Source organism: Mixophyes fleayi, chromosome 5 (assembly GCF_038048845.1).
Source record: "Mixophyes fleayi isolate aMixFle1 chromosome 5, aMixFle1.hap1, whole genome shotgun sequence".
NCBI lineage: Eukaryota > Metazoa > Chordata > Amphibia > Anura > Limnodynastidae > Mixophyes > Mixophyes fleayi.
In genome coordinates this window covers 53,481,822-53,491,917 of record NC_134406.1, presented here as the reverse complement: position 1 = coordinate 53,491,917, position 10,096 = coordinate 53,481,822, and positions in this window count along the sequence as shown.

Sequence of the window (10,096 nt, the reverse complement as noted above, 5' to 3'; positions counted from 1 at the left end):
TTGCAGACCTGATCAGTCATTTACATATATATATACCTATATTGTGCATATTACTGTGGATCGTGTATAAAGTGCCTGTGTATATCCTGTGTTGCAGTCTTCCCCCGTGCACCTCCTCACATATATATGCAGTGGTACAACTTGCTGATGTCAGACCACTGATCCCTGTTTCCGGTATCACCTGTTCCATTATCCTCTCACATAGCAGTGGTACAACTTGCTACCGCAGACCACTGACTACCTGGATACCTCCACTTGGATTCCATTCCTTCACTCAGACAGCGGTACAACTTGCTACCCGCAGACCGCTGACTCTCATCACCTCCTTGTTTCTGTTGGACATTCCTCCTCACTATAGCAGTGGTACAACTTGCTATCGCAGACCACTGACTACCTTCACGTGTCCTTGTCCATACAGTTCCTTGTGTATCATTACCTCATTATTACCAGTGTTGCTAGTCATAGACTTTCCTGAGCATCTCATCGGCCATCATTTCATGTTCCGTGATCACCCAGCTACCAGAGTACCCTATTACCATCTACATTGCTCTGGTAAGCCTACCATCTGGTGATCCCTGGGTAAAGACTCCTAGTGCCCGTGACAGTAAGATCAGGCCATGACAGACCCAGATGTGGAACCTACCGCCAAAGAGATGTTGCAACATCTGGTTAGCCGTGTGGAGCAACAGGATGCCCGCCAACAGCTGTTACTTCAGTGTTATCAGTCATTAACCTCCCAAGGAACATCTGGACAGACTGTGACAGCTACTACTGAAGCTCCTGTGCTTTCCTCCGTTTCCCCATTGCCATCCCAGGTGTCTATAGCTTCCACGCTTCACCTGCCTACTCCGTCAAAGTACGATGGAGACCCCAAAACTTGTAGGGGTTTCCTTAACCAATGTTCAGTCCATTTTGAGCTCCAACCTCAAAATTTTTCTACCCATCGTTCCAGAGTGGCCTATCTTATCTCTTTGTTTTCAGGACAAGCCCTGGCTTGGGCCTCCCCTCTGTGGGAGAGGAACGATCCAATATTACAAGATAGTGCCAAATTCATTTCTACATTCCGAAGTGTGTTCGATGAACCAGGTCGTGTGACCTCCGCTGCTTCCAGCATCCTCCGTCTGCGACAAGGATCTCATACTGTAGGCCAGTACGTCATTCAATTTAGGATCTTAGCCTCTGAACTTCAGTGGAACACTGAAGCCCTAGTTGCCGCCTTCTGGCAGGGGCTTTCCGATAAAATTAAAGATGCACTGACTACCCAAGAGCTTCCTTCGTCACTTGAAGATTTGATCTCTCTATGCCATCGTGTTGATATGAGATTTCGTGAAAGAGAGGCTGAGAAAACGACTTCTGCTAAAGCACCTTTTCGCTCTAACCCTCAATTTCGTCCAGTGTCACCCGCTGTGATTCCCATGGAGATTCGACGTTCCAAGTTATCTTCTGAGGAGAGGAAACGAAGAGTCAAGAATAGACTCTGTATCTATTGTGCTGATTCCACTCATGTCCTCAGCTCCTGCCCTAAGAGATCGGGAAATGCCAGGCCCTAACTAGTTCTGGAGAGGTGAAGTTAGGGTCCCTGGAGTCCTCTCCATCGTCTATGAAATCTAAAGTCTGCGCTTTTGATGTGACTATTTCCTTTGCTACCAAGACCTTTGAGTCACAGGCATTGATTGATTCCGGAGCAGCAGGAAATTTTATTTCCAAATCGTTAGTTAATCAATGGTCTCTACCAATGATTACCTTAAAAACTCCCATTACTGTGACGGCTATCGATGGATCACGTCTCATCAACGGTCTCATCACCCAGAGTACGTCTCCAGTAACCCTTCAGATTGGTGCTCTGCATCATGAAGAGATATCGTTTTTAATTCTTCCTGTTACGACAAGTCCGATTGTCCTAGGCCTTCCATGGCTTCAGTGTCACTCTCCCCAGATTGACTGGCGCACCCCTCAAGTCACGTCTTGGGGGCCTGAATGTCACCATCATTGCCTTTCCCAAGTCATTCCTCTCAAGGTACAGCAAGCTTCCATTTCAGCTATTTCACCGGGACTCCCTCCTCAATATGCTTCATTTACCGATGTTTTTGATAAAGCTCAGTCTGAACGTCTTCCTCCTCATCGTTCTTGGGATTGTCCGATTGATCTTCTTCCTGGCAAGACTCCTCCCAGAGGCCGGGTCTATCCACTCTCGTTACCTGAAACTCAAGCTACATCTGAATATATACGGGAGAACCTCCAGCGTGGGTTCATTCGACCTTCCACCTCGCCCGCTGGAGCTGGGTTCTTCTTTGTCAAAAAGAAGGATGGATCATTACGCCCTTGTATAGATTTTCGTGGACTCAATGCCATTACTATCAAGAACCGGTATCCCATTCCGTTGATCACTGAGCTATTTGACCGCATTAAGGGAGCCCGTATTTTTACTAAGTTGGATCTTCGTGGTGCTTACAATTTAATCAGAATCCGTTCCGGTGACGAATGGAAGACGGCGTTTAACACCAGAGACGGGCATTACGAATATCTGGTAATGCCTTTCGGGCTATGTAATGCCCCCGCTGTTTTTCAGGGCTTCATCAATGAGATTTTTCGGGACTTATTATATGTATGTGTCGTCGTCTACCTGGACGACATATTGATTTTTTCACAGGACCTGCCTTCTCACCACCAACATGTGGCAGAAGTCCTCTCCAGGCTACGGAAAAATTCATTGTTCTGTAAATTAGAAAAATGTTCATTCGAATTACCCCAGATTCCATTCTTGGGGTATATTGTTTCCGGAGTTGGTCTGAAGATGGATCCTGACAAAGTAAATGCTGTACTACATTGGCCCCAGCCAACTACTCTTCGTGCCATCCAGCGTTTTTTAGGTTTTGCCAATTACTATAGACGCTTCATTCAAGACTTTTCTTCCATTGCATCTCCTATTGTGGCCCTGACTCGTAAAGGGGCTAATCCTAAGCAATGGTCTACTGAGGCTATTCAAGCCTTTCAAACATTAAAAGAGTCCTTCTCTTCGGCTCCAATCCTTCGTCAGCCTGATGTGACACTCCCTTTTTTCCTAGAAGTAGATGCCTCTAATGTGGGCTTAGGAGCTATTCTCTCCCAACGCTCGGAACAGCAAAAATTCCACCCTTGTGCCTTCTATTCTCGGGGTCTCCTACCCGCAGAGAAGAATTATACCATCGGAGACAAGGAATTACTGGCTATCAAAGCCGCATTAGAGGAATGGAGATACTTGTTGGAGGGAGCTCGCCATCCGGTGACGATCTTCACGGATCATAAGAACTTGTCATATCTCCAGTCTGCCCAATGCTTGAACCCTCGTCAAGCAAGATGGTCTCTTTTCTTTTCCCGTTTTGAATTAATAATTACCTTCAAACCAGCTGCCAAGAACAAAAAAGCTGATGCCTTATCTAGAGCCTTTGCTACGTCCTCTGATATAGAAGAGGTTTCCAACCATACCATTCTAGACCCCAAATGTATCTCACTGGCTGCTTCATCCACCAAAACGCTACCATTTGGGAAGACCCTCGTGCCTCCTACTCTAAGGGGGAAAATCCTTTCGTGGTTCCATGCCTCTCGTTTTTCTGGACACGCCGGTGAACACAAGACTTTTGAGATCCTCTCTCGAAGTTACTGGTGGCCTTCAATGAGGAGAGACGTCAAAGAGTTCATTTCTTCCTGTGAATTATGTTCGCAATTCAAATCCTCCCGCAGAACCCCAGCAGGGTTGCTGCGACCACTACCCATTCCGTCCAAACCATGGACCCATATTAGTATGGATTTCGTTACTGACTTACCACCTAGTAAGAACCATAACACTATTTGGGTCGTAGTGGACAGATTTTCGAAGATGGCTCATTTCATCCCTCTGTCTGGTTTGCCTTCCTCGTCTATCCTGGCTGAACATTTCATTAAAGAGATCTTCCGTATCCATGGATGTCCATCTGAGATTGTGTCTGATAGAGGAGTACAATTCGTGTCCAGATTCTGGCGAGCCCTTTGTAAAACCTTGGGCATACGATTAGCACTCTCATCTTCTTACCATCCACAATCCAATGGACAAACCGAACGTGTCAATCAAGATCTTGAGACTTTTATAAGGATATTTTCATCAGCCAATCAAGACAACTGGGTAGAGTTACTCCCTTGGGCTGAGTTCGCCCATAACAACATGTACCATGAGTCATCATCCAAAACTCCATTCTTTGTGGTCTACGGTCACCATCCGTCTTTTCCGGAATTTCCTGCCCTCCCGCCCACCCAAGTTCCTGCGGTGGAGACTGTTTGTCAGACCTTTAAAAATATCTGGTCTCAGGTTAGAACCTGTTTGAAGAAGACATCTGTCAAATATAAATCTTTCGCTGATAAGAAGAGGCGGGCTATTCCACCACTAAAAATTGGAGATCGTGTCTGGTTATCCACAAAAAATATTCGTTTGAAGGTTCCATCCATGAAATTCGCCCCTCGTTTTATTGGTCCATATAGGATCATTCAAGTTATCAATCCAGTATGTGTGAAACTTCTTCTTCCTAAGAGTCTTCGGATTTCTAATGCCTTCCATGTATCTTTGCTCAAACCTCTTATTATCAACCGTTTTTCAACTCCTCCCTCAGCTCCGCAGCCAGTTCAAGTCCATCAGGAGGAGGATTTTGAGATTACCGAGGTACTAGATGCAAAAATTTCGCGAGGAGTCCTCCACTTCCTCGTTCATTGGAAGGGCTTTGGTCCTGAGGAGCGCTCTTGGATCAAAGCTGAAGATCTTAATGCTCCTGCCCTTTTGAAGAAGTTTTACTCCAAAAATCCGGACAAGCCCGGTTCCAGGCGTTCTGTGCCCACCTTTAAAAGGGGGGGTACTGTCACTCACCGGACCGTGAGTGCCTCTTCCCGGACATTTAGGAACCGTGGCCGTCCACCATCCTGAGGGTCTGCGCATGCGCAGCCCTTTTCTATACTTCAGTGTATACCCCTTTAACTTAATTGGCAGATCAGGCAACCTCCCTATATTAAGCACCTGTGGTCACTACCACGTTGCCTGATCTTGGAGTCTCATTCCTCATGAGTCTCTGAAGGTGTTCCTGTATTACTTGTGTATTCAGTGCTGCTGATTCCTGTGGTTTCCAAACCACTTCTACTACTGTGGTTCCATACCACTTCTACCATCAACTTTATCATCATGACTGTTTGCTGATTCCTATCCGCTGCCTCCGTGCACTACAGTCTTCTACACCACTTCAACGTTATTTTATATCAATGTGACTGTTTGCTCATTGCTATCCGCTGCCTCCGTGCACTCCAGCTTTTACCTCACTCACCTGCTTCTCATCAAGTCTGTTTGCTGATTTCTATCCGCTGCCTCTGTGCACTACAGTCTCCTGCTTGCAACTCGCCTGTGTTCAACATCGTGACTGCCAGCTGACTACTATCCGCTGCCTCTGTGCACTACAGTCTCCTGCTTGCAACTCGCCTGTGTTCAACATCGTGACTGCCAGCTGACTACTATCCGCTGCCTCTGTGCACTACAGTCTCCTGCTTGCAACTCGCCTGTGTTCAACATCGTGACTGCCAGCTGATTACTATCCGCTGCCTCCGTGCACTACACTCTCATCTCATCTTTGCTGTGACTTCCTCGAGACTGCCGCTTTTCATTACCATCTGCTACACTTCGTGATCTACAGCTCCTGCCCTGCGCTGCACTCCTGTTTCCCATCGCTGTTGGTTCCTGTGGTTGCTACTGGTTACCTCCGTGTGCCGCTGAGTCCTGCCGCTGTGGTCAGCGCTATCGTCCATCTCCTGCTGATCCACTCTCCACGCCTTCACGTGTTCCACTGGCCTCTACCCTCCTGTCAGCATTGGATTTGTATCTCTTCTACTACCCTCTGCTGGATCATCTCCATTCTCCTGGGTTTCCTATGAGTCCAGTTCCACGTGTTGCTGACTCCTGTGGATTCGTGTCCCTGTCGGTCTACTCACCTGTGCGCTGCACCTGCTAGACCGCTGCTTCTCCTATCCAGGGACTTCCTATCCAGTCGGCCTCCAGCCGCTCAGGTACCGCTGCAATCCCATCTGACTGCTACTGCTGAACCACGGTATGCATACTTCTCATTGACTGTGCTGTGTATTGCATATCTTGCTGGACTGTGTTTGGTTCTCTCTGGAGTCTGCTATCCGCTGAGTCTATTGCCATCATTGACTGTGTTATCATTGTGCTGGACTACTTCAAGAGACTTTCTAGATTGCAGACCTGATCAGTCATTTACATATATATATACCTATATTGTGCATATTACTGTGGATCGTGTATAAAGTGCCTGTGTATATCCTGTGTTGCAGTCTTCCCCCGTGCACCTCCTCACATATATATGCAGTGGTACAACTTGCTGATGTCAGACCACTGATCCCTGTTTCCGGTATCACCTGTTCCATTATCCTCTCACATAGCAGTGGTACAACTTGCTACCGCAGACCACTGACTACCTGGATACCTCCACTTGGATTCCATTCCTTCACTCAGACAGCGGTACAACTTGCTACCCGCAGACCGCTGACTCTCATCACCTCCTTGTTTCTGTTGGACATTCCTCCTCACTATAGCAGTGGTACAACTTGCTATCGCAGACCACTGACTACCTTCACGTGTCCTTGTCCATACAGTTCCTTGTGTATCATTACCTCATTATTACCAGTGTTGCTAGTCATAGACTTTCCTGAGCATCTCATCGGCCATCATTTCATGTTCCGTGATCACCCAGCTACCAGAGTACCCTATTACCATCTACATTGCTCTGGTAAGCCTACCATCTGGTGATCCCTGGGTAAAGACTCCTAGTGCCCGTGACAGCTAGATCTTAGTGGACTGGAGCTAAGGCCAGTCACATCAGGTGGCTAATTATTTACATCGCTACCAATAATGACTGAATGCTATGCATGGCCGCTTTGCTCCTCCTCCTGTGATCACAGCTAAAGTAAGGTAATGATTATGATCTAGGTCTGACCTGAACAATTCTAATGACCAGAACAAATGAAACAGGCAGGGCCCCCTGTCTTCCTGTGCCTGTTGTAGTCTGGAGCCATGTTGGCCAAAACAAGCGCATGCTACAGTCTTTTCCCCCACTCCAGTACTGTAGTGCACCACTTGTTGCTCTCTGCCAAACATCTGCTGGAAGAAATAACATTTTCATTTGCGTGCAGATTAATGGTTGGGCTCTGGTCTTTTTGCCTCATGCTGATTTTGACTGTGCTGATAGTCTGTGGAGAGGGTAAGATTGGAGAAGGTGAGTGAAGGTGGCAAGGTGGAGGTGAGTAAGATGGAAGGTAGAAACACAGCAGGTGGATGGACAGGACATTGAGGAATTTGAGAAATAGAGGAAGGGACATGGTGAGAAAAAAAAGCAAGAGGATTAGGATACACAATTAGGAGATCTAAAGGGCTAGTCTGTTGATGAACTGTTTTCTCCTACCTGTATTTCAGCTTTCACGACCTGCTGCTGGTTTATGGTCTGGATCCTGGAATGTTGGGGCTTGCTTGGAAAGCTAAGCAATAATTGAACACATCACATAACACAGATCACACAATACATAAAACATATATCCAACCATTACCCTAAATTTTGAGAATGAAAAAAACAGCCCATAAACAACCCAGGCTTGCTTACATCACTCATCCCAAAATACCCCCTTGATTGCTCCAAACATCCACCACATGCCACTCAGACCTCCCACATGTTCCTAAATAGTCCCACATGCCAAACTACTTACACAAGCCCTCAAATCCCTAAAGCACTCAGATCAAACATGTACCACAAAATTCCTTCCCAATCCCCTAACTACTCCATATCCCCCAACATAGACCTCCTTACATGACTCTCATACCGCCCCAAAAAACCCTCAATCCTCCCTACATACCTCTTAAACGCCCATCAGATTTCTTCATATACCGCTTACACCACCCAAAATGCCCCCGAAACCACAGCTACGTTCTCCTTACATGCCCATCAGACCCCCCCTCACATGCCATCAGACCTTCTAATATGCCCCTTATATTGTCATCAGACCTCCCCACATGCCATAAGATCTCCCCATATGTCCCCAAAACCTCCCCACATGCCATCAGACCTCCCCACACGCCGTCAGATCTCCCCATATGTCCCCCAAACTTCCCCATATGCCCATCAGACCTTCCCACATGCCATCAGACTTCCCCATATGTCCCCAACACTTCCCCACATGCCCATCAGACCTCCCCACATGCCATCAAACCTCCTCATATGTCCCTAAAACCTCCCCACATGCCATCAGACCTCCCCACATGCCATCAGACCTCCACATATGTCCCCAAAACCTCCCCACATGTCTATCAGACCGCCCCACATGCCATCAGACCTCCTCATATGTCCCCAAAACCTCCCCACATGGCCATCAGACCTCCCCACATGCCATGAAACCTCCCCATATGTCACCAAAACCTCCCCACATGGCCATCAGACCTCCCCACATGCCATGAAACCTCCCCATATGTCACCAAAACCTCCCCACATGGCCATCAGACCTCTACATATGCCCCACAAACCAACACACATGCCCTAAAACCTCGAAACACAACCTTTATATGCCCATCAGACCCCTTTACACTCCCTTCAGAACTTCCAATTAATGTACTGCACATTTACTTACCTTACAACTTACCTTGCTGCTCTCAATAATCCTTTTAAAAAGTTAAAATCTTCTTACTTGATAAGAAATGTAAGCAAAATTTTTTAGTTTTGTGAAAATGCAAAACTAACAAATATGCTTATCTTTTTCTTAGGAAAAATGAAAGCAAACATTTGCAACTATGCAGCATAATGGCCTTGGTGATAGTTTATGTTTTCGATGACCTCTCGAAGATTGTAATTTCCTGATATAAGGACCTTCAAAAAGTCTGTTTCACTGAAACAAATTATTATTCTATTCATGATATGTAACTACTTGAAGCAGTACACTAGATAACAAACACATTTTTACAAGTCTGGCCTTCACAGGAGTATCAGAATTGTGCTTTCAGTTTAGTGCTTACGCAATCATGCTTATTTTTCAAGCGACACTTATCTGCAATTATTTTAATGAGCTTTATATAATTGGTTACCAAAATATGAGGGAATTTCCCTTCTGATACTATAATCAGGCTAAAAAGAGTCAGGTGCTTTCCAGGAGATTAGGAGTCATCCGTACAGCTCAGAGGTATTCTCTCTAAAATAGAAAGCTTAAAGAACGAGTAGACAAGTAGGGCCTGATTCATTAAGGCACGCAAAACAAACGTATTGTGCGATTATTAAAAACGCTGGTAATTCGGATATATGCATGTCCATATTCAACAACGAGCAGATCTGAAGAAACTCCTCTTGTTAAATACAGCTGTAGGTGCGCTCTGCACTTGCTGGCACTGTGAAGGACATCACTTAAAAGGGCGACAGTTACCTTACTGCTATTAAGGGGGTAACGTGAGGACTCGCCGCCTGTACAATGTCTAAGCCTTATTAAAAAAACATTATATAGTTGGCGGGTCCACGCATTGCCCCCTTAACAGCAGCAAAATCATTTTAGGATGATATTCTCTATGAATATTTATGCATATCTGTCTCCAGAAAAAAATGCACAAAGAGCTCCAAAAACCTATTGCATATTGGCAGGTGTTTTATCTGTACTTCAGTTTAAAATTCCTGGGATTTGTAGTTCCACAACAGCAGGAGCATCATAGGTTGTCAAATAAAGGTCAACGGTGGACATGAAAGTGTGTCTATAGAATATATATTATACATCAGAAGGGTCTGATCATATACAGTTGATAACAGTATGAGACACTACATTATACTGTATAATATACAACAGAAGTGGCTTCTGCACAGGATAATTCTATTAATATCGTATGATAGTAAGATGAATGGAGCAAATGAGTGATAACGTTTGACCGCTGCATGGGAAGCTGGAGTAGCAGGAGGAGTTCGAAACCCCTACTTGAAATCCTGCCTTTGCCCCTGAGCAGGGGTGGGGTGGGCGGTAGTGGTGGAGGGTTTGGTTTAAAGGGAAGGGAGGGAGATGATTGCTGCCTCAGTCC